General features: G+C 36.6%; 1 protein-coding gene, 1 long non-coding RNA gene and 1 other non-coding gene across 11 annotated transcripts in view; 1 reads left to right on the top strand and 2 right to left on the bottom strand.

The window, feature by feature from the left end:
• LOC103096093 (uncharacterized) overlaps positions 1–24564 on the bottom strand; it is a 118105-nt gene that overhangs the window by 17012 nt on the left and 76529 nt on the right. The window lies entirely within an intron of this gene.
• CTBP1 (C-terminal binding protein 1) overlaps positions 1–24564 on the top strand; it is a 558787-nt gene that overhangs the window by 492376 nt on the left and 41847 nt on the right. The window lies entirely within an intron of this gene.
• On the bottom strand, positions 15513–15571 carry MIR12297E-1 (microRNA mir-12297e-1). The gene is given in 1 exon segment (NR_162932.1): positions 15513–15571. It is a non-coding gene; the product is annotated as a microRNA mir-12297e-1 (primary transcript).

Genomic DNA, 24564 nt, shown 5'->3' with positions numbered 1-24564 from the left:
CCAGATCTAAACAGTACAACATCAAAACAATTTGATACTGGCTATCAAATAGAAGGGTAGACCAATGAAATATAGTAGGGGTTAAAAACCTCGGCAATCTAATGTTTGATAAATCCCAGCTTTGGGAACAAGAACTTTTTGACAAATATTACTGGGGAAATTGGAAAACAGCATGGCAAAAATTAGATATATCTCACATCCTATACCATGATAAGGTCAAAAAGGGTATATGATTTAGATGTCAAGGATTATATTATAAGTAAATTTAGGAGAATATAGCAAGAGAAAGAAAACATTGCAATATGTAAAATGAATAATTTTGATATTAAATTAAAAAGGTTTTGTACAAACAAAATCAGTGCAACCGAATTAGAAGAAAAGCAACAAACTGGGAGGATATTTTTATAACAAAACTCTGACAAATGTTTAATTTCCCAAATATATAAGGAACTATGTAAAATTTACAAAAAAATAAGCCATTCCCCAATTGACAAATGGTCAAGGGACATGAATAGGCAGTTTTCACATGATGAAATCAAAACTACCAATAAACACATGAAAAAGTATTCTAAATCCCTCTTGTTGCACCATCTTATACCTAGATGACTGGCCACTATAGTAGCAAAGGAAAGTGATAAATGTTGGAGGGAATATGGCAGAATTGGACTGTTGCTGGTAGAGTTGTGAGTTGTTCCAACCATTCTGGAGGGCAATTTGGAACAATGTGCAAAGGGCTTTAAAAGAATGCCTACCCTATGACTCAGCCATAACACTGCTAGTTTATACCCCAAAGAGATAATAAGGGAAAAGTCTTGTACAAAAATATTTATAGCTGCATTCTTAGTGATGACAAAAAAAATTTGGAAAATGAGGGGGTTTCCTTTGATTGGGGAATGGCTGAACAAATTGTGATATATGATGGTGATGGAATGTTATTGTGCTCAAAGGAATAATGAACTGGAGGAATTCCATGTGAACTAGAAAGACCTGTGGTCTTTAAGGAACTGATGCTGAACAAAAGGAACAGAACCAAAAGAACATAGTATCAGTGCAATGACCCAAGGACAATCCAGAGGAATTTAGGAAAAAGAACACTAACCACATCCAGAGAAAGAACTGTGGAAACAGAAATGCAGAAGAAAAACATAGGATCATAACATAATTCGATAAGGATATGATTAGGGTTTTGATGTTAAAAGATCACTCTTCTGCAACTATGAATAACATAGAAATGGGTTTTGAACAATGATACATGTATAACCCTATGGAATTGCTTGTCAGCTCTGGGAGCAGGGAGGATCATGAATAATGTAACCATGGAAAAATATTTTAAATTAAAAAAAAGGTTTTTGTACTGTAAGGGTTAAAAATTAAAGGTTGGACTAAATGTATAAAAATGTGGTCACTGAAATTTTATTACTCAAATCAGGATGACTTTTTTTGGTAGTTTATTTACAAAAGGAGAAAGAGTGAAAGTAAGGAAATAAGAGAGAGTAGATAATTACTCTGACCTGGTCTGAAACAAGCAGGGTTTCAGAGGCCCCAGCAAAGGTCCAGAGGTAAATTAAACAAGGATTCTAGCCACAAGGCCTCCTTCAAGACGAGGGGCCTCTCCGGAGGCTAATACCTCCAGAAAAGCCAGGTAAGGGAGACAGCCTTTTTCATTCACCCACATGGTAGTTCTAAGTGAAAATCCAAGAACAGTCTGAGGTCCCAAGGCAGAGCTCCTTCAAGGTCAAATTTGAAGGTGAAAGAGCTGGTCACAGGAAGTTTCTCCCATTTTTTTAAAAGACCATTCTTTTCGTTACTTCCTGTGCCTTCCTTCCACTTATGTGGACTGATTACAGCTATAGCTTTGCTTAGAACTGTCCTTAGGTCAGTCAAGTCAATTTTGATTCGTCACCCACTATAGCACTCGTGGGTCACAGACCTCCTCATACTTAAGGATAAGTGGGGTATATAATGTTTCTGGTGATTAAATCTAAAAGTAGGCAAGGAGAGAGTTAATCCCATCTTCACAGTCCAAACAAAACTAATACAACCAAGATTAGAAGGGAAACAACAAACTGGGGGAACATTTTTTCATAACAGACTTCTCCGATAAAGATTTCATTTCTCAAATATGTAAGAACTAAATCAAATTTACAAGAATACATGTCATTACCCAGTTGACATATGGTGAAAGGATATGAAGAGGTAGTTTTGAGAAGAAATAAAAGCTATCAATAATCATATACAAAATGTTCTAAATCCCTCGATTAGAGAAATGCAAATTAAAATCACTTACACCTATCAGATTAGCCAGTAATACATAGCAAAGGAAAATCACAAATGTTGGAGGAGATGGGGCAAAATTGAGACACTAATGCAATGTTAGTGGAGCTGTGAATTAATCCAACCATTGCTGAAAAGACCAGAGCTAAGTAAGAACTTTGAAATACAAAAATAAGAGTTAAAAAAATTTTTTTAATGAGGTAAATAAAACTATGATCAAGTGATCTAAAGGTACTAAACAAGCATAAACATTTTATATTATAATATGGGGAAATGTGTTCCCTCAGAACTTTTAATATCAGGGTTCATAGAGAAAGTCTAGACAAAGGGACTGGGCGAAGTTCAGTTATATTGAAATGATCTTAAATGGAGAATAGAAAGAGAGAGGAAGAGGAATATACTGGGGGAGAGGAAAGATAGAAGACATTTTCTCATATAGCCAGAATGTACAAGAAGTTTATACAATAATGGAGGAAGGGACTGGAAGTGGGGTGGAAAGTGAGAGACACTTAAATCTATCTCACTTCTCTCTCTTGGTCAAAAGATGAAATAATATACACAAATACATTTCTCTCAGCAAGGAAACAAGAGGGAAAGGAAAGCTACAATAGAGGATAGATTAAGGGGAAGATTAGCAAAACAACTTTTTCCTTCAGTAACATTTTCTTTCCCAAATATTTGTAAAGACCATTTTTAGTATTCATTCTAAAATTTTGAGTTCCGAATTCCCTTCTCTCCCTTTCTCTCCTCCCTCCCTGAGAAATAAGCAATTTGTGAGGAGGTTAGAAAAGAAAAGATAAGAACTTGTTGGACTCTGGGTAAGAGAATGAGACAAGGGGCATACACTCCTTTCTCATTATTGTCTTCTTTTTATTAAAAAAAAAAATATATATATATATAGGGATAAGGATGGGGAAGAAAACGTAATAGAGATAGGATGGAGGGAAATGCTCAATTAGCTATCATAACTGAATGTAAGGAACTCATAAAACAAAGAAGATAGCATAATGAACTAGACAGCAGAATCTAACAATACCTTTTTTACAAGACACATATTTGAAACAGAAAATTGAGTACAGTTAAAGTACCATAACAATCTTTTATGCTTCAACAGAAATTTTTTTTTTAAATCCAAGATAAGTAATCATGATCCTAGACAAAGCAACAGCAAAAACAATTAAAAGAGATAAACAGAGAAACTACATTTTGCCCAAAGGTCATAAACAATAAGTTAATGTCAGTACTAAACATACATGCTTCAAATGCCATGGCATCTTAATACTTACAAGGAAAAATATATTATTATATTAGTTTTATAGTTTGTACATCTCAGACTTAGATAAATATAACCCAAAAAATAACCCCCCCAAAAGAGAAAGATCTCAATAGAAAATTTTGAAAAATTAGATTTGATAGACTTGGAGATTGTTGAATGGGAATAGAAAGGAACATGCATGTTTCTCATCTCTGCATGGTACATTCACAGAAATTCATCATATATTTGGGCATAAAATAAAGTAAAATTTTAAAATGCAGAAATATTTAAAACATCTTATTATATACCACAATACAATAAAAATTATATTCACTAAAGAGTCACTGAATAAATTATTAAAAATTAAAGACTAAATAATTCAATCTCAAAGAATGAGTAGGTCAAAGAACAAACCACCGAAACCATCAATAATTTCATTAAAGATAATGACAACAATGTGACAACTTGCCAAAAATTTTATAATGCATCCAAAATAGTCCTTAGTGTAAAATACATATCTATGTGCTTATCAGTAAAAGAGAGAGGATAGATCAATAAGTTGGGCGTACAACTTAAAAAAAAAATCTGAAAAACCCAATTAAACACCAAAATAGAAAAGTTTTTTTTAAACCCGTACCTTCTTGGAGTCAATACTGTGCATTGTTTCTAAGGCAGAAGAGTGGTAAGGGCTAGGCAATGGGGGTTAAGTGACTTGCCCAAGGTCACACAGCTGGGAAGTATCTGAGGTCAAATTTGAACCCAAGACCTCCTATCTCTGGGCCTGGCTCTCAATCCACTGAGCTACCTAGCTGCCCCCAAAAATAGAAATCTTGAAAATCAAAAAAGAGACTAACAATTGAAAGCAAAAACAAAAAAAATCATTGACAATAATTGACAAAAAACTAAGCTGATTTTAAAAAACAAATAAACCATTAAATAAAAAGGGTGAAGTCACAACTAATGAAGAAGAAATAAATTATTAGGAACAATTTCATCCAATTATATGCCAGTAAAAATGACTATTTAAATGAAGTGTGTGAATATATACAAAAAATATATAATGCCCAGAGTAATGAAAAAGAAGGGGAGAGGGAATGCAGATTTACAGATTAGCTTCAAACTCAACAATCGAAAGATATATAAAACTGAGAACAGTTAAAATAAAGGACTGGAACTAAATCTTTTATGCTTCACCTGAAGTTAAAAAAAAAAAAAGGCTAGAATGAGCACTTCTTTTTACTGTGGCAAAGAATTGGAATTTGAAGGAGTGCTCATCAAATGAGGAATGACTGAACAATATAATGGTATATAAATATAACAAAATATTATTGTACTGAAGGGGATGAAAACTTGAAAAGATGTATATGAACTATTGCAAAATGAAGTGAACAAAACCAGATGATGTATTCAATGATGACAATGTTGTGAAGACAACTTTGAAAGACTTCGGAAACTAATTCAGATCTATAGAACAATTAGCTACATTTCAGAAGCCTCATGATAAATTATGCTGCTCACCTCCTGGTGGACTAGTGATGGATTCAGAGTTCAGTTTGAGACTTTGCAGGGTGGGGTCATGGGGAACATAGCCCATGTGAAAATTCATTTTTGTTGAAACAGTTTTGTTTTTGCTTTCTCTTTGGTTTTCTTTAAAATTTTTTAATGTTTTAAAAAGAGACTCTTCTGATAATCCAGATAAAGTGTGATGAAGGCTAAACCATGAAGCTAGAAAGCCAGATTGCCTTCGTGAAGATATTAAAGCACTCAACATTTTGCTTTGGGAGAAAGAGGGTGAGGCAAGATGGTACCATCAAGGATTTGCCTGAGGCTACTTGATTAAGCATAGATCTGTGCCACTCATTCTTTCTGCTTTGGGAAAAGGGATATCTCCGGCATCTTGGTTTTAATGTTCCTGAATAATGTTATAAAATTAAAGTGTATTCATAAGTCAATTCTATGAATAATCATTACATTAATCTTTATTAAAATTGCTAACAAGTTTGTTAATTGATCTCAAAGAATCTATGGAGGAATAAAATCCAGTGTCTATTTAAAACACTTGTCACATAATTTAAAATATCAACATTTTTATAAAGTATCTTGCCTGCATATAGGCCTGGTGAATTCTTGTTTTTAAAAAACTGTTACAAGCTTTGTATTTTTCTTAGAAACATTTTTAAAGCATGCTATGTGGAATAGGAAAAAAAAAGAATTTTTCTGTTTATTAGAATTACTCAAATAATCCCCGATTCTTATTCTTTCTGCCTGGTTTATCTATTACCAATTCTTTCAATTCATGTCTTGTAATTTCAAGAATGACTAAAAAAATAGGCCAAAAAAATAAAGCTGAAAATTTTCAACAAATATTTAGAGAGCATCTCAGTGAATCTACTTCCTTATAAAATGGAGCAGCTGAGGTCCAGATTGGAGAAGTGATTTCTTTGAAATCTTTTGGCTAAGTTAACTTCAAAATCAGGATTAGATTCTTGTTCGCCTATTCTGTTCTTTTTATTCCCTGCTTTGCCACTTGTTTCTTACAAAGATGAAACAGACTATGAGTTGATAATTTTTTTTAAAACCAATATTTTATTTGGTCATTTCAAAACATTATTCATTGGAGACAAAGATCATTTTCTTCCCCCCCCCTCCCCATAGCCGACACATAATTCCACTGGGTTTCACATGTGTTCTTGATTCGAACCCATTTCCATGTTGTTGGTATTTGCATTAGAGTGTTCATTTAGAGTCTCTCCTCAGACATGTCCCCTCCACCCCTGTAGTCAAGCAGTTGCTTTTCCTCCATGTTTTTACTCCCACAGTTTGTCCTCTGCTTGTGGATAGTGTTTTTTCTCCTAGATCCCTGCAGATTGTTCAGGGACATTGCATTGACACTAATGGAGAAGTCCATTACGTTCGATTGTACCACAGTGTATCTGCTCCTTTTGCTCTGCATCACTTCCTGGAGGTTGTTCCAGTCTCTATGGAATTCCTCCAGTTTATTATTCCTTTTAGCACAATAGTATTTCATCACCAACATATACCACAATTTGTTCAGCCATTCTGCAATTGAAGGGCATCCCTTCATTTTCCAATGTTTGGCCACCACAAAGAGCGCAGCTATGAATATTCTTGTATGTCTTTTTCCTTATTATCTCTTTGGGGTACAAACCCAGCAGTGCTATGGCTGGATCAAAGGGCAGACATTCTTTTATTGCCCTTTGGGCATAGTTCCAAATTGCCCTCCAGAATAGCTGGATCAATTCACAACCCCACCAGCAATGAATTAATGTCCCTACTTTGCCACATCCCCTCCAGCATTCATTACTTTCCTTTTCTGTCATGTTAGCCCATCTGCTAGGTGTGAGGTGATACCTCAGAGTTGTTTTGATTTGCATCTCTGATTATAAGAGATTTAGAGCACTTTTTCATGTTCTTATTAATAGTTTTGATTTCTTTATCTGAAAACTGCCTATTCATGTCCCTTGCCCATTTGTCAATTGGAGAATGGCTGGATTTTTTGTACAATTGATTTATTTCTTTGTAAATTTGAGTAATTAAACCTTTGTCAGAGGTTTTTATGAAGATTGTTTCCCAATTTGTTGCTTCCCTTCTGATTTTAATTACATTGGTGTTGTTTGTACAAAACCTTTTTAATTTGATGTAGTCAAAATTATTTATTTTACATTTTGTGACTCTAAGTCTTGCTTGGTTTTGAAGTATTTCCCTTCCCAAAGGTCTGACATGTATACTATTCTGTGTTTGCCTAATTTACTTATAGTTTCCTTCTTTATGTTCAAGTCATTCACCCATTTTGAATTTATCTTGGTGTAGGGTGTGAGGTGTTGATCCAAACCTAATCTCTCTCACACTGCCTTCCAATTTTCCCAGCAGTTTTTATCAAATAGTGGATTTTTGTCCCAAAAGTTGGGATCTTTGGGTTTATCATATACTGTCTTGCTGAGGTTACTTGCCCCAAGTCTATTCCACTGATCCTCCTTTCTGTCTCTTAGCCAGTATCAAATTGTTTTGATGACCGCTGCTTTGTAATATAGTTTGAGATCTGGGACTGCAAGGCCCCCTTCCTTTGTATTTTTTTTTTCATGATTTCCCTGGATATCCTTGATCCTTTGTTCTTCCAAATGAACTTTGTTATGGTTTTTTCTAAATCAGTAAAGAAAATTTTTGGAAGTTCAGTGGGTATGGCACTAAATAGATAAGTTTGGGTAGGATGGTCATTTTTATTATATTGGCTCGTCCTACCCATGAGCAGTTAATGTTTTGCCAATTGCTCAAGTCTAGTTTTAGTTGTGTGGAGAGTGTTTTGTAGTTGTGTTCATATAGTTCCTGTGTTTGTCTCGGGAGATAGATTCCTAAGTATTTTATTTTGTCTAAGGTGATTTTGAATGGGATTTCTCTTTCTAGTTTTTGCTGCTGAGCTGTGTTGGAAATATATAGAAATGCTGATGACTTATGTGTGTTTATTTTGTATCCTGCAACTTTGCTAAAGTTGTTGATTATTTCAGTTAGCTTTTTGGTTGAATCTCTAGGATTCTTTAAGTAGACCATCACGTCATCCACAAAGCGATAATTTGGTCTCCTCCTTGCCTATTTTGATGCCTTCAATTTCTTTTTCTTCTCTAATTGCTACTGCTAGTGTTTCTAGTACAATGTCAAATAATAGAGGTGATAATGGGCATCCTTGTTTCACTCCTGATCTTATTGGGAATACATCTAGTTTTCTCCATTACAGATGATATTAGCTGATGGTTTAGATATATACTGTTTATTATTTTTAGGAATGACCCTTCTATTCAAGTTGATAATTTTTAATTAAACATTAATATCTAAGGTTACTCAGAATTACTTAATGGATCTGAAATATGTTACTACTTCTTTGTGACTTAGTAGGTATTCTTTAATGGTAGCTGTAGCCAGACTGATGATGGTTCTCTTTCTGAAGTTAGGCTGGTCCTCAGATGATGGTGGTAATGATAATATCAGTAAGAACAGCATTTGCAAAGCGATTTAAAGTTGTGCATAAGACTTTATATACCTTCTCTCCATTGATCCTTACAATTTCCCTTTAAGGTAGGTAGTCCAGGTTTTATTAATCCCATTTTACAGAGTAGAGTCCTAAGACACAAAGATTAATTATGATTGCATAGCTAGTACTGTTAATTAAGTTGGAACTTGAACTCAGGACTTCCTCATCTCAAATCCAGTGCCCTTTCTGCTATATTGTGCTAGTATCTATGGTAACTCCAACTTGGAAGCTTTTCTTTCCAGTGTGGTAGAGATGCTGCTTGAATTTAGACTTTGTTGGCATAACTTTCAGCATCCCAGATTCACTTCCCAACCATGGTAAGGAGTTAGAGGTGGACTTTGGTAGAAGTATCTGTCAGTATTTTAGTTGTTCAACGCAATTCAACTTCTATATGCAGAATGAGAGAACATCTGAGGAAATCAGAGATTTCTCAATGTTATCACATTCTGAACATTGTTATTAACTACTTTTGTGACCTTGAACAGGTTACTTAGATCATTTGAGCCTTTGAATGCTTTAATTTTTTAAGTGCCTTCACATGTCACATACCATTTCACTGTCTTTTTTTTTTTTTAAGACTAGGTCTTTTCTCCCTCAGGCTGAGGTGTACATGAGCTGTCATAGGCCCAGTCCCACTACTGATTGCCATGCTGATCTGATTGGCCTGCTCTGATTCCGACCTCAGCCAGTTTGCCTTTCCTTTGGCAACCAAGTCCCCAGAGGCTCATCATATTTATGTGTGTCTTAATTTGGATACATAATCAGCTAGGCTCTTGCAACTCAGCACTTTGTAAGTGAGTTGGGGGAAGGAAGAGAATAAGCATTTATATCCTACCTACTAATGCCAGGCACTGTACTAAGCACTTTAAAAAATATTAGCTCATTTCATCTTCACAACAATCTTTGGAAATAGGTGTTATATTATCCCCATTTTATAATTGAAGAAACTGAGACAAACAGAGTTTAAGTGACTTGCAGTGGCCACATAGCTAGTAACTGAGGCTAGATTTGAACTCAGGTCTTCTTAATTCTAGGCTTAGCATTCTATCTACTGTATTAGAAATCTGCCCAGCTCAGTCTCCATGGAAGTTAGGATTATAAACATGCACTACCATGCTCAGGCCCTTGCTCATTTTTCTGGATGAAAATGGGGAGAAATTATGCCCATTAATAGTGAGTAATCTTCTTATAGAATCCATCTCCTCAAATCTATTTTTTCCAGATTTTTCTCTTCATTTTGCCAGCCATCTACCTAATATACTTTCTAATCCTGAATCCTGGAATAGATCGTGGTAAAGAATTCACTCCTTACACTGATCCTACAAATGCTTCCTCAGGGCAAAAAAGGTTTTTCTAACAAGTTTATTACTGATAACTTTCCTTATGCTCAAAACCCTTGGACACAGAAATAGCTGTGGAAGTTGACAGAACCTGAAAGATTTCAAGCCCCAACAAATAGTGTTAATTATAACACCTTTTAGATCATTTTTGATGCATGATAAGGGGATTAAAATTATTCTATAAACTTTGGATCAAATCTGTATATAAAATGAACAGGTTTGAGCTGTTTTGAAATCTTTCTCACAATGTTTTTTGTTTAGTTTGTTTTTGTTATTGGATTTCTAGATGGGAGACCTTTGTTTTTTTTTTCTGGCCTCATGTGATTTAAGACCTATATAGAATCATCTATAAACTTTTTTTCTGAAGAGTTTCTTTAGATATATGCTGTGCTTAGCAATACTAGCCATTACTTAGTGATTCTTGAAATTGTATTTTGGTTTTTTAACTTTATAGGCTATATGAGGTATTGGTAGTCTGTACTGGATTATTTTGGGTGCTGTTTGGAATTATGGACCACTCAACAACCTGGATGTGAGACTATAAGAAGATTAGGTATTAGGACCTTTAATTTGGCCTAGAATTAAATGCTATACTTATATTAAAGCTAGAGCAGGCTGAAAATAAGTTCAGCAACAGATTAGGTAAAATCTTGGAACACAAAGTCACAGTACATATGTTAGGGGTATCCTCAAATTTGAGAAATTGTTTCTACGATATTTTCCCAAAAACTTAAGTTTTGGTGATCCTGTCATATAGTATCTGAAGCTCCATTGAGCCCCCTTGTAATTGATCTGTCTTACTGTCCAAGCAAGAAAACTGATTTTAAGGAAGCAGTTATCTTATTTTACCTTCTTAGGTGCAAAAGCCTTCCCTCTGTAACAGTTTCCTAATCTATCCAAATTTTAAGTGATAGCATTTCATGTCTCAATAGGAGACCAATTATTTAGGACTTTTTGGGGGCTAATTTCAAGGCTTAGATAAAAGTTGGAAACATTTTGAAGAAAAGTCAGGCAGCTTTTTTCCTTTCCATAACAAAGCCCAAGGAATATATATATATTTTTTTTTTAGTTCTTAGCAATTTCTAAAAAAGTTTTCCTGGCAGATGGGAAAATAAGAACACAAAAAAAGGATTAAAAATCTTCTATAAGTAAATATTAAAATCATTTACTTCTTAGATGTTCAATTAAATTAGAAGCCCTTGCTATTCTCTTTTTAGAACTCTTGAAAAATAACCACTTTGTGAATATTGTCAATCTTCTCTGTATAGTAACTTGACCTTATTCTATAGTCACATACTAGAGAGGATAATTAAGGGGGAAGATATAAAGTTCTTAAAGTTAGCACAGATAGCAAACATGGTGAGAATATTATAATGAGGAAACATTTTTATTTAAGTATTTCATCTCGGCAGCTGAGTTGGATCTTTTAATCAGTTTGGCGTTTCAGCAAAAACAGGTACAGATAGCTCTTTCTTTGATTGGACATTGAAATGTTTTGCAGATACAGGTTAACTGTCTCGTCAATTTTGTGTGTCCATTTAGAAAGGAAAGAGAGAGAAATGGGTTGAAATATAAGTAAGAGAAAGGGTTTGCAGAAGAAGATATAGCCACATGCCAGGAACCAGGATTAACAGAACAAAGATGAAAACTCTATCTTTTATTCTACATATGACCCTGGGCAAATCTCTAAGGTACCTACCTCTACATCAGGATGGGAAGTTCTTAACTAGAATCAGCTAAACTATGAAAACACAGCCCCTATAGCAGGGGCCCCAAAACTTTTTACACAGGGGGGTCATTTCACTGTCCCTTGGACCGTTGGAGGGCCGGACTATATAAAAAAGCTGAACAAATCCCTATGCACACTGCACATATCTTATTTTAAAGTCAAAAAACAAAATGGGAATGAATACAATATTTAAAATAAAGAACAAGTAAATTTAAATGAACAAACTGACCAGTATTTCTTTTTTTTTTTAATTTTATAGTATTTTATTTGTTCATTTCCATGCATTTTTCATTAAAGACAAAGATCATTTTCTTTTCCTCCCTCCCACCCCCCGTGGCCGATGCGTGATTCCAATGGTATCATATGTGTTCTTGACTTGAACCCATTGCCATGTTGTTAGTATTTGCATCAGAGTGTTCGCTCCGAGTCTTTCCTCTGTCATGTCCCCTCAGCCATTGTAGTCAGGCAGTTGCTTTTCCTCCGTGTTTCTATTCCCTCAGTTTGTCCTCTGCTTTTGGATAGTGTTTTTTTCTCCTTGATCCCTGCAGATTGTGCAGGGACATTACACCACCACTAATGGAGAAGTCCATTATATTCGATTATACCACAGTGTGTTTGTCTCTGTGTACAATGTTCTCCTGGTTCTGCTCCTCTCGCTCTGCATCACTTCCTGGAGGTTGTTCCAGTTCACATGGAAATCCTCCACTTTATTATTCCTTTGAGCACAATAGTATTCCATCACCAACATATACCACAATTTGTTCAGCCATTCCCCAATTGATGGGCATCCCCTCATTTTCCAATTTTTGGCCACCACAAAGAGCGCAGCTATGAATATTTTTGTACAAGTCTTTTTGTCCATTATCTCTTTGGGGTACAAACCCAGCAGTGCTATGGCTGGATCAAAGGGTAGACATTCTTTTATCGCCCTTTGTGCATAGTTCCAAATTGCCCTCCAGAATGGCTGGATCAGTTCACAACTCCACCAGCAATGAATTAATGTCCCTACTTTGCCACATCCCCTCCAGCATTCATTACTTTCCATAACTCTGACCAGTATTTCAATGGGAACTATGGACCTGCTTTTGGCTAATGAGATGGTCAATGTCTGGTTCCATATTTGTCACTGCTAGCCGTAACAAGTGATGAAAGTGTGCATCAGTTAGTCTAGATCTGGTTGGAGATTTCAGATGTTTCATTCTGGGAAAAGTCAGTTCACAATCATAAGTGCTACCAAAGATGGTTGCCATTTTGAGTGCATAGTTCCTGAGATTAGGATATGTCTCAGAGGGGAGAGATGCATAGAAATTAGGCAAGCTGCTTAACTTCAGTGCATCTTTCAGAGAGTCACAATTCTGCAGGTCAGCCAATTCCATTTGTAAATTGTATCTACATTTTCAATGACAATAGAAAATGGGTTATGAAAAAGCTGTCTGTCCTGTTCATGGAGATAAAGCTCTTTAAATCTGAATTGGAACTCATTTTGCAACTTTTCCTGTGAGTCTACACATGTTTCTTTTGGGAATGCAATCAAAGTTTTTTCTGCTAACAGATTTTGAGTTAAGGGGAGATGGCAGAAATTTTCCTCCTTCAGTTGTTTGATAAGGAGACCTAATTTTACTTCAAATGCTTTCACATGTGATTGCATATCACAGATGAGCTTCCCTTTTCCTTGAAGTTGCACATTGAAATTGTTGAGTAGCTCTGTTACATCTGTTAGAAAGGTGAATTGCCATTTCCATTCTGCATCATTGAGCTCTAGTACTTCTTTGTTTTTTGAAAGCATAAAAGCTGTAATCTGTGTAAATAAGTCATAGAAATGTCTCAAAACTCTCCCTTGACTTAGCCAGCGGACTTCTGTGTGGTACTGAACATCTTCATAGGCAACATTTAGCTCGGACAGAAATTCCTGAAATTGTCTGTGGTTTAGTGCATTAGCTCTAATGAAGTTAACACAAGATACCACAATTTTCATAACAGAGTCCCACGGCAATATATGGCTATTGGATGAGATGGTTATGTTTGTCCATCTCTTGGTCAGTGCGAGCAATTAATCCTTTCTTAGACCCCACGATGCTAGGAGTACCATCAGTTGTCACATTGGCTAGTTTAGCCCAGTCCAGCTCCAAATCCTTCACAGTTTGGGAAACCTTTTCATAGATATCATCTCCTGTAGTCATTCCTTTGATGCTTTGCAGTGCAGCAAGCTCTTCTGTGACTTTGAAATTGTCATTTGTCCCATGAATAAAAATTAGAAGTTGTGCAGAATCATGAACATCATTGCCCTCATTGAGTGCCAAGGAAAAATAGCAAAGTTTTCTTGTGGAGTTTTGCAAATGCTGATGCAAATTGTCTCCTATTTCTTCAATCCTTCATGTAATTGTAGATCCTGAAAAACTAACTGTACTAAATAAGTCTGCCTTTTCTGGACATATCTCTTTGACAACAGAAAGAAGGCACTCTAACAAATTCTCCCTCCACAAATGGTCTGCCAGTGTATGCTATTAGCTTGGCAACTTGAAAACTTGCTTGCAGTGATGAAATATTTAGCTGCTTCTGTGTCACAAAAGTATTTTGCTGAGTTGTCAATGCATTTTTCAGTTTTAATATTTTATCTTTTCTCACATCTCCAACCAAACAATCATATTTATCTTTATGTTGAGTTTGATAGTGTCGACACAAATTGTATTCTTTGAACACAGACACTATATTCTGGCATATCAAACACACAATTCTTTCCTTGTACTGCATGAAAAAGTAATCATAAGTCTACTGTTCTTTGACTATCCTACACCTTGAGTCAATTTTTCTTTCTTCACTTCATTGTTTCCTAGGGATTCCAAATTGCTATTAGTAAAATACATGTGTGTGTGTGTGTGTGTGTGTGTGTGTGTGTGTGTGTGTATGCAGCCTTACAAAAACTATACCAACAATAATTTTGCCCACACAGAGGCGTACAGACTGCACTGCCCATCACTGTGTCCATCAATGCAGCCTTCCCAATCCACATCATTTTAGCCTCACCTCACCATTGGCCATATTGGTGGAACTCAACTTTTACCTCAGGCTCACACTGGTGTGGTGCAGAAACCGGAATGATTACAGAGCTGGTTCCTCCACTTCCTTTCCATTTCACACTACCCTGTGTGAACTACACCGCGATATGTGAACTCACACAGGAATCTGATCACATGAGTAAGACCCATGGTTAAGACGGCAGGAAAAAAGAAGGCACAATACTAGTGTGTGTCTTCTTGCAGTCCATATTTATGGATCTGTAATTATATATTGTAATATGAAAAACACATGCCTCACTTCTCCCACATAGTACAATGGCAACCATACTCCCCCAGATACACAACATAATGGCCCCTATAACCTCTCTTTGCCCAAAAGTCTCTCCCCACATACTACACAGTACAATGGCCCCCAAACTTCCCCAGATGTACAACATGATGGTTCTAGGAGCCATTATGTTGTGCATCTGGGGGAGTTTGGGGGCCACTGCACTACCGTGTTTCCCCAAAAATAAGACACTGTCTTATTAATTTGACCCAAAAAAAACCAGGGGGTGTCTTATAAAACACCCAGTGGCAGGTTTCTCATAGTAGAGGCCCACCACTGATGTCATAGGTCAGATCACTGCTATCCGATGCCTGTATACAGTACTGGAGGCAATGCTGAGCCTGTGACACTGTATACCGCTGTCTGGGATAGTGGAGGCTGCAGTGCTGGCTGTGATGGGCCTGCCACACCTTGCACAGGCCCATCACCGCCACCACTATACCGGGCAGCAGTATACACAGTGAGGAATCTCCTCCCCAGATCGCAGCTCACCATGCTGACATCTTCCATTGTGCAGCCACATAATCCTTTGCTCAGCGCCTCGTTCTTGTTCAGTTACTCTCAGAACAAGGTGCCACACAAAGGATTATGGCACCAGAGCAGTACTGTACGTGAGCAACGTTGCACTTTGTGAAGCTGCCACATACAGTACTCCATCTGTGCTCCTCTCACTGACCACCAATGAAAGAGGTTCCCCTTCTGGAAGTGTGGTGGGGGCCGGATAAATGGCCTCAGGGGGCCGCAGTTTGGGAACCCCTGCCCTATAGGATGCATCAAAAATATGGGTACAAAGAGGCAGTTAGCTTTTCAAATAGTAGACAAAAAAAAAACAACCCCCCCCCCCCAAATCTTGATTTGTTGTGTTCTTTTTAAACAGTAAATAGAAAGGCAGAGGGCATTAGGAGATATGGGTTTGAGTCCTTTTCCACTGTCTCCTTGACTATATGACTCTTAAGGTTAGTGTGTGGGCCTATTTCCTCATTTATTAACTTACTATCTAGTTAAAAGGTTGTTGTGGAGAACTTCATAAATCCTAAGACAATGTAGATAATGGTGGGTTATTACTGTTTTTGTTCTGATAATTTTGAATACTTTCATAAGCCATTATACTAGAAGGAACCCTCTGGATCATTTCATTCAAGCCCATAATCTTATAGAAGAACATTTAAATTTGGGTCTAGGAGAGAGAGAGAGCAGTCACACATTTTACTGATAGAAATGAGACTAGATCTCAGACTCCCTGATTTCTGTATTTGAATACTATGCTGATTCCAGTTTAAGGGATTTTTTAAAATTGCATAATGAGTTCAAACTATTCTCAGTTTTTAGTAGGAACTATTTGTTAGAATTGTACGACCAAGGCATGGAATAATTGATATAGTCTTTTTTCCAGATAGATAGTTTGATTTCATTTCAGCAAACTTTACCTGAATTCCTGGAAAACTTCTAGAATATGTTATTTAAGGGGGCATTAGTGCTTAGTGAAAATTTAGAAAGTTGTGATAACAAAAAACAACTGTGGCTTCATCAAGAACAGATCATACCAGATAATCTTTTTTTTTTTGGCATTATTACTTAACTGGTAATCATAGGACTCCAGTAGAAATAGCTCACTTAAATTACATGAGAGTGTTTGCTAATCTCTTCTGTTGTTCTCATAACCAAAATAGAGAAACGAGGGCTTAGAAATGGTTGAGTAGGATTTTGATTTATTTGAAAGATTAAGTTCAAAGAGTGATGGTCCGGTGGCCCAAAAGCTAATTCTTTCTTAGGCTACAAAGAGAAGAAGCATTGTACAAGAGATGGGAGGTTGTGGTTCTGTACTCTACCCTAGTCATTATTGTATTCAAATTTGTTTTAGGAAGGACAGTGATAAGCTAAGAGTAAGATGTAATGAGCTATGAAGTCATAGCATTCAAGGATCAACTGAAGAAATTGGCATTCCTTAGCTATTAAAGTGAAGACTAAAGGAGGTTGGAGGTGGGACATGATAGCTGTCTTTAAGTATTTGAAGAACTGTTGGGCCAGTAAGAGAGAAGGAAAAAAAATAGAAACATTCAATGGAAGTTACAAAGAGGCAAGTATAGACTTAAACAAGGAAGAATGGCCTAATTTTAGCTATTCAGTAGAAGAATGAACTGTCTTGAGGAAGCAGTGAATTCTCCCCTCACTTGGAGTCTTTAGACAAAGACTGAATGACTATATGTAAAGTCTGTTGTAAAGTAGATCTTATTCTAGCTTTTAACTGGGATTAGATGGCCTTCCATTAGATGGAAGTTCCATCCAACTGTGAGATCCTCTAATTTTAGAATAGTAAGTGCTGTTATCTTCATTGGTTCAATTTGATACTTGTGATGAATGCCATTAATTATGTTTCATATTTAAGAACTAAAAGTCAGAAGGTTTTAAATGGGAAATCTCTTTAGTGTATAGAGTTCTCATATATAAATGTGTCAATATGGAATCTAGAAACCCCAAACTTGTAGCTTAGTAAGATCTGATGAACCCCAAGTTTTAGGACTAGCTTGTAAGTTGGAGACCCCAAAGCTTGTACTTGTTCCCTCTTCCTGTGAGAATCCACCCTGAAGGGAATCTCAGGCTAGCAGTTTCAGACTGAATAATGGATCCTAAGGTAAAGACAGTCCACTGTAGGTGGGGGGTAAACCCAAGCTGAGTGACTCTTCTCTACAGAAGCCTCTCCCAATATATCACACCCCTTCAAGACTGAAGTGCTGCCTACTGCGCTAAAAGGTTAATCAAATCTTACTAAGCTACAAGTTTGGGGTTTCTAGATTCCATGTTGACAAATGCCTTTGGACTCCTGTTAAGAGTAATCCAATAAACATTGGGGAAAACTTGAAAAATGTTGTTTTCTGGGTAGAGATGGAATATATTAGAAAATAAAGCTGATGTAAAAAATAATTTTTTTAATGTGAAAAAGGGCCATTGAAATCTAGTCCAAATTTTTTATATTTACTATTCAAATAACAGATAATTTGGAATCTAAAATTAATTAGGTACTCATACCTTCTCTTGTTTTACTTTGACTGTAAATTATTTGCAGCACCAGGAATATCAGGAGGCTTAGGCTTGCTTCCAGCTTTAAGTGTGGGACCTGGAGCAATTTCATTTCATTTGTCTGGGCCTCAGTGTCCTTATCTGTGCAAGGGGGAGATGGAGCACCTATCCCAAGAGCCATCTGGGCTGAGACATTCACAAAGGGTGAAAGCAGGGCATCAGGCCCTCCATCTCACTTATGACACTCGGGCTCTACTGAGACTGACTCCTCTTTAGGCCCGTGGAAAATTGGAAATGATTGCCAGACCTTACCAGCTGGGGATCCCTTCGGTTGTGCCTCTGTGTTCCCTCATCAGAGCTGCCTCTAAGGGTCTCTGGGTATTTTTCCCCTGCTATAATTGCCACAGTGAAAATGCTTGTTTCTTGGGAATAATAGAGAAGGTTTGGTTTCCAAAGCAACACTAACTGCCCAAATTTAAGAACTTCCTGGTTCTCTATTCTGGGCCTCAGGTCTTTGTTTAATGGACTGGGCTCTTTGGTAGTTTCATTGCTGGGTGGATACCACATTCTCATGGAGGCATTTGCTGCTCCCTTCCAATTGTTGATCTACCTCAGTATCAAAATCTTGGATTAGATTGCTTCTGAGAGGGGGCAGCTTGTTCACTCAGTAGATCGAGCCAGTCCTAGAGATGGGAGGTCCTGAGTTTAAACATGACCCCAGATACTCCTTAGCTGTGTGACCCTGGGCAAATCACTTAACCCCAATTGCCTAGCTCTTATTCTTCTGCCTCAGAACCAATACATAGTATTGATTGTAAGACTGAAAGTAAGTTTTTTTTTAAAAAGAGAGCTTGCTGCTGAGAAATTACTAGATGGTTTCTGCTGTTATTAAATTGCAAACTTCCTAGAACTAGATCAGTGAAGATAAACACATCTAGTACATTGATAAAATGCCTATTTTGTCTTGTTTGGTTTTCCCCCCTTTCTAGGTTCCCATAAATTGCCCATATTCAGCTCTGATTGACTCCTTAGAATGTAATATCCCTGAGGTGAGGGAAATGGGAGACTTACTACTACACTACTACTACTTTTCTATCAACGACTACCATAGCTCTAAGGATTCAGCCTATTATTATGCTATTGAAAAATTGCTTAAAATTCTCAACAATGGCTTCTTGTGCTTGGCAGCATAGAATTGAGCTTTTGGTTTCTTAAGGCCAAAAAATCTATCATCCTTTCTTGTGTAGTTGCCATGTTCCACAATTGAAAGCCCAGGAGAATCAAATAAGACCTTATATAACTGTTGCCAACCACTGCCCAGATTAGTGTAAACCAAATGGCTGATTATCATTTGGTGTCATACACTTACTAAAGTAAGAGCATAAGCCAAAGCCCTGAATCTGTAGAGAGAATAAAGAAATATCTGCATTTGGTTTGCTTTCCCAATTTCTCTTTTCTCAGAGGTAGAATGATTTTCTATGGGCCAGAAACTAATCATGAATACTATCTCTGTTCCAAAAAAAATTCCCATCATGTTTCAAAGCTTAAGTACTATTTATTTTAGAAAGAAAACTTTGGAACCCCTCCCCACTCCCACTTCTGACTAGAACAAATACTTTGATCATGTTTTGAAAGTTCATGAAAATTCATCATCTGTTATTTATGTCTTATGTAGGTTGATACCAATTTATATTTGTGAAATAAAATTATATCTATCTTGGGCTTTCTTGAGCTAGTTATTCATAGTAAGGTTCCTTTTCAGGAACAGGCCAGGAAACAAAATACTAACTTAGTACCATATATGATGATTTCAGATGGTTTCAATGTTTGATGCTAATGGGAACATGGAGTGGTAAAATCTACAGAAAACCTAAAAACTTCCTTTTAAATGTCTTTTTTTTTTGTCTTTTCCTTAAAACAATGTTACCACAAGGGAACACTATTTAATAAAAGTTTCCTTTTTCTTCCTTTCAGGAGCTTGCCAGCATAGTGATTTAGCTTTATATTTCCTAGTACTCTGTCCAGTGGCATATACAGTGAGGCATTTAATCTATGTGAAATTAAGTTGATGAGAATGCTAGAGAGCAGTGACATGACCAAACAGTAAGTGGAGGAAGAAGAATGAGTCAATAAATAATCTACAATTGACAGGATAATAGACAAATGTTAGCCTGTTTTAACTACTTATTTCATTTGATGTTACTCCATTCTGACTGTTGATATTTAGTTTGGATTGCAATTATATCTTTTATTATCTATTTGAAAATATAAAACATTCTCTCTTTTCTTTAAACAGACTGTTAATTGCACTTCATTAACCAGGTACAGTCAAGGATAATAGACATTCATAATGAAAGAGCTTCACAGTGTTTCTGTGAGTTGTAGTAAAGAAAGAATATGTTAAAGATAGTTTAAATATTAAGCGTGTTTTGTTCCAAATCTTTGAAAATTGATAAGCCATATATGGCAGCCTTTTTCAAATAGGTACTTAATTAGTACACTCCATATTGAGTAGCTCCGTATTGGGTTGAAGGTGTTTCCTTAGTTTAAGTAATTTAAATATTTGCTTCATTTGAACACTCGATACTTAATATAATAGACTTCTATTCAATGGGATCTAGGAATTTCTATTGTAGTTCTAAACCCCACTGGTCAAAAAGTTCTTTTCTCTGTATAAAAATTCATTTTCTGTACCTTTTAAGAAAATAATCCCCATTGCTTCCATATCTTCCAAAGAGCATATCATCAGCCTTCCAATCCATCTTCCTTGGAAAAAAAAGATCCTTCCAAAATGTAAAGTCTTTGGAAATCATGGCTTGATCTAGTTTTTCTTAAAATTTGAGAGCACTTTAGAAATAATATTTGCCTAACAAGTAAAATTCAGACCTTGTACAGGCAGAGTAAGTTCTGTTCTTATGTTTTTGTGTGCCTAAGACACAATCCAGCTGCTCATTAGCAGCTTTATTATTATTTTTATCCAATTGAAATATAACCTAATGTCATCTCATGGCAGCTTCCAAAATTATGTCATATTTTTTGGCAGAGATTTATAAATAGTGAAATTTTCATCTAACCCAAACCACCAATAATTTCCCAATACCAAGTATATGCCTATGTAGTTGATACAAGAAACAATTTCTAACCTGGCTTCACAGTTTCTTTTCTGCACAACCAGTCTTACCTCTTCATTTTAAAATATAATAGCACCTTGTCATAGTTGTTTCTATCTGAAAACCATCACTGTCATCTTTAGTTTGACTTCATTTCTGCTCCAAATTAAGTTAGAAAGAGAGTATGAGATTGCTCAATAGAAGAGAAAGAGGCCTGGATTTGGAATCAGAATGCTAGATCTCAAGTCTGCCACAATTCAATTTCTTGCTGGGTCTCAGTTTACTCTGTGAAGAGAATCCTCTCTTAGGATCATGCATCCCTGTGCTCTTGGAGCTAGGTCACTTATGTCAACCAGGTTGGTCTTCTGATTACATCATCTAGTCTGGGTTATGTGAGTTGAGTTTGATTCAGACATGATTGAATTTGACCCAGAAGGGAGAGGGAGATTAAAAGGTTAGAGACAAGGAATTATATTCTCTATCTCTTGTCTGATGACCAGGCAAGAAGTGTGGCCGGGAGCACATGTTGGGAGTACCCACGTGGGGACTTAGAAGTATAAGAGATTTAAACCTAATCTATCTCTTGATCTTGACCTATCCAAGTAATTCTAACAAACTTTATAAAATTTTAAGGACCTTTCTTTCAATTCACTGTGTCCCGTGGTGGCCCTTTTCTTCTCCTAACTTCTCCTGTTCTGAACTGCTCCTCTTATGTTGGGAGTCCTGAACCTCTCCTCTTATATTGGGAGCCCTGGATTACTCCCCCCATCCCCAAACCCTGCTCTATCCACAGTGGGGCCTGGGAACCTCTTCCAGAGGAAGAACCTGATCCGTTCGAAATTTATGGGGCTTCAGGGAAGGGGACTTACCTAGCTGTGAATGATCCTGTTCCAGCGCCAGGTCCAGCCTCACTCATGACTCCAGGGGTTCCCAACAGGTGGCGAATGATCAGTCAAGAAAATAGCAAATGGAAGACAGCTGTATCTTTATGACTATGGGAATGCTTTGCATCTGAAAACTGCTCCACCATCCCCAGGCTTGGTGTTTATTTTTATACCCATTTTCTTGGCACACAGATACACTACCTAATACACATGTCTAAATGGAGATAATTAGAAAAGTGATACATTAACTTTTAACAAATCACTTAATTAACATTCTATATTCTTATAAGATTACAGATTCTTGACAGCATAAAGATTTCACATAAGATAAATGATTTTGTCACAGGTGGCTTAATTTTCTCACTACCCTGTGAGGAGTTTTGAGCTTAAAAACAATCAAGGAAATTTACTTATTACTTTTAATAAAATGGAATAATTAATCAGAAGTTCTTAAAAGACAATTCAACAATCATATCATTGAGGTTGAGGGGTACTGGGAACACAACTCAGACTTAATATTAGACTGATCATTTTTCAGGGTTTACTAGGGAGTTTCTCACTTGCGAGTCACTGAGGCATATTGAAGCTTGGTGTACCTGTAGTGTACCTGTATGTATTGTATGGACCTTTATGATTGATTTGTGTGCTGGCTTCATGAGAATAAGTTTCTGTGAGGGGGAAAGTTCTGGGCTTGGTCTGTAGCTGCTGTTTTACTAAGGATGATGTGTCTAAGTAAAAGTTAACCCATGATAGTCTTTTGGGATTGGGTTTGAGGATCTGATCTTTGGTGATGTTTTAGAGAATTAAGGTATAGGTATTTTGCTCTTGCATTATTCCTTCTGAGACTAGGGGGAATGATAATCATGTCAATTCCATAGGTAAAGGACATTGATGAGAGAGGTTATGCAAAAGGGGCCTGAGTGGGCAATCACATCTTGCCAAGGGCCACTCTGTGGCTTCCTTAGCTACCACATATGACTCTGTTAAGGCATCATAGCCTGATGACTCCCAGCACCTGAGTCCTAATTTTAATTCTTATATTACTCATTTATAAAATGAGGGGGTTGGACTAGATCAGGAGTTCTTAACCTGGGATCTGTGAACTTTTAAAAGAATATATATTTAATAACTATTTCAATTAAGTTACTTTCATTTTTATTTTCTACATTTAACAACATTATTCAATGGAAAGGAGTTGTAGTCTTCCCCTAGACTGTTAAAGGAGTCTGAAATAAAAAAGGTGAAGAACTTCTGCATCTATGATCTTTAAAACCCATTCTGATTTGGAAACCAGATTAATCTGTGGTCAACCACACTTCCCACTCCTAATTTATCTTTCTTAGCTACATATCCATTTCCTATTCCTTTCTCCTTACATTTGTCCTTATTTTCCCCTATTTTTGTCCTTCCTTTCTTCTTAGTACCTGCCTTTATCCTTCCCGCTTAATAAACTAATCCCCTCAAAGGAAAGTCCTCTGATGTTAAAATCTTTTAACAGCAGTACAGCAGTACATCTGTCCGTCCCATCACCTAAAATGCCCATCCTCAGATCCTCATATTTCTTCACACACACCCCCACCTATGTCCAATCAATTGACCAGTTTCATCAATTGTACTTCCACAGTATAGCTCACATCTATATCCCCTTCTTTCTACAGACATGGCTACCACTGTGGTTCAGGACCTCATCACCTCTTTCTTGGATTATTGCAAGAACTTCTTAATTGCTCTCCCTGCTTCAAGTCTCTTCCCTTTCTTAGGCTGTCTTCCATGGAGCTAAAAAGTGTTATTTCTGAAACACAACTATTTTTTTTCTTCTTTTTAAGTATTTCATTTTTTTCCAGTCACTTCTAAAAACAATTTTTAACATTTGTTTTTAAATTTGTTGAGTTCTAAGTTCTCTCCCTCCTTCCTTCCCTGCCCTATTCCTTAAGAAGGCAAACAGCTTGATATTTTTGTTGTTGCTTTTGAATCAGTTCTTTTTATTTAGAATATTTTTCCATGGTTACATGATTCGTGATCCATGCCCCTCACCTCCCCACTCCTTTCCCTCCCAGAGCTGACAAGTAATTCCATAGGGTTATATATGTATCATTGTTTAAAACCTATTTCCATGTTATTCATATTTGCATTAGAGTGATCTTTTAAAGCCAAAACCCTATTCATATCCTCATTCAACCATGTGATCAATCATATGTTTTTCTTCTATGTTTCTGTTTCCTGTAGTTCTTTCTCTGAATGTGGATAACGTTCTTTATTCCTCTGGATTGTCCTTGGTCATTGCATTGTTGCTAGTAGAGAAGTCCATAACATTTGATTATGTCATACATAATGTATCAGTCTCTGTGTATAATGTTCTCCTGGTTCTGCTCCTTTTGCTCAGCATCAGTTCCTTAAAGACCACAGGTCTTTCTAGTTCACATGGAATCCCTCCAGTTCATTATTCCTTTGAGCACAATAATAATCCATCACCATCACATACCACAATTTGTACAACCATTCCCCAATCGAGGGACACCCCATCATTTTCCAATTTTCTGCCACTATGAAGAGTGTAGCTATAAA

The sequence above is a fragment of the Monodelphis domestica genome, chromosome 6, assembly GCF_027887165.1.
Source record: "Monodelphis domestica isolate mMonDom1 chromosome 6, mMonDom1.pri, whole genome shotgun sequence".
Taxonomy (NCBI): domain Eukaryota; kingdom Metazoa; phylum Chordata; class Mammalia; order Didelphimorphia; family Didelphidae; genus Monodelphis; species Monodelphis domestica.
This window is presented reverse-complemented; position numbering and strand designations above follow the sequence as displayed.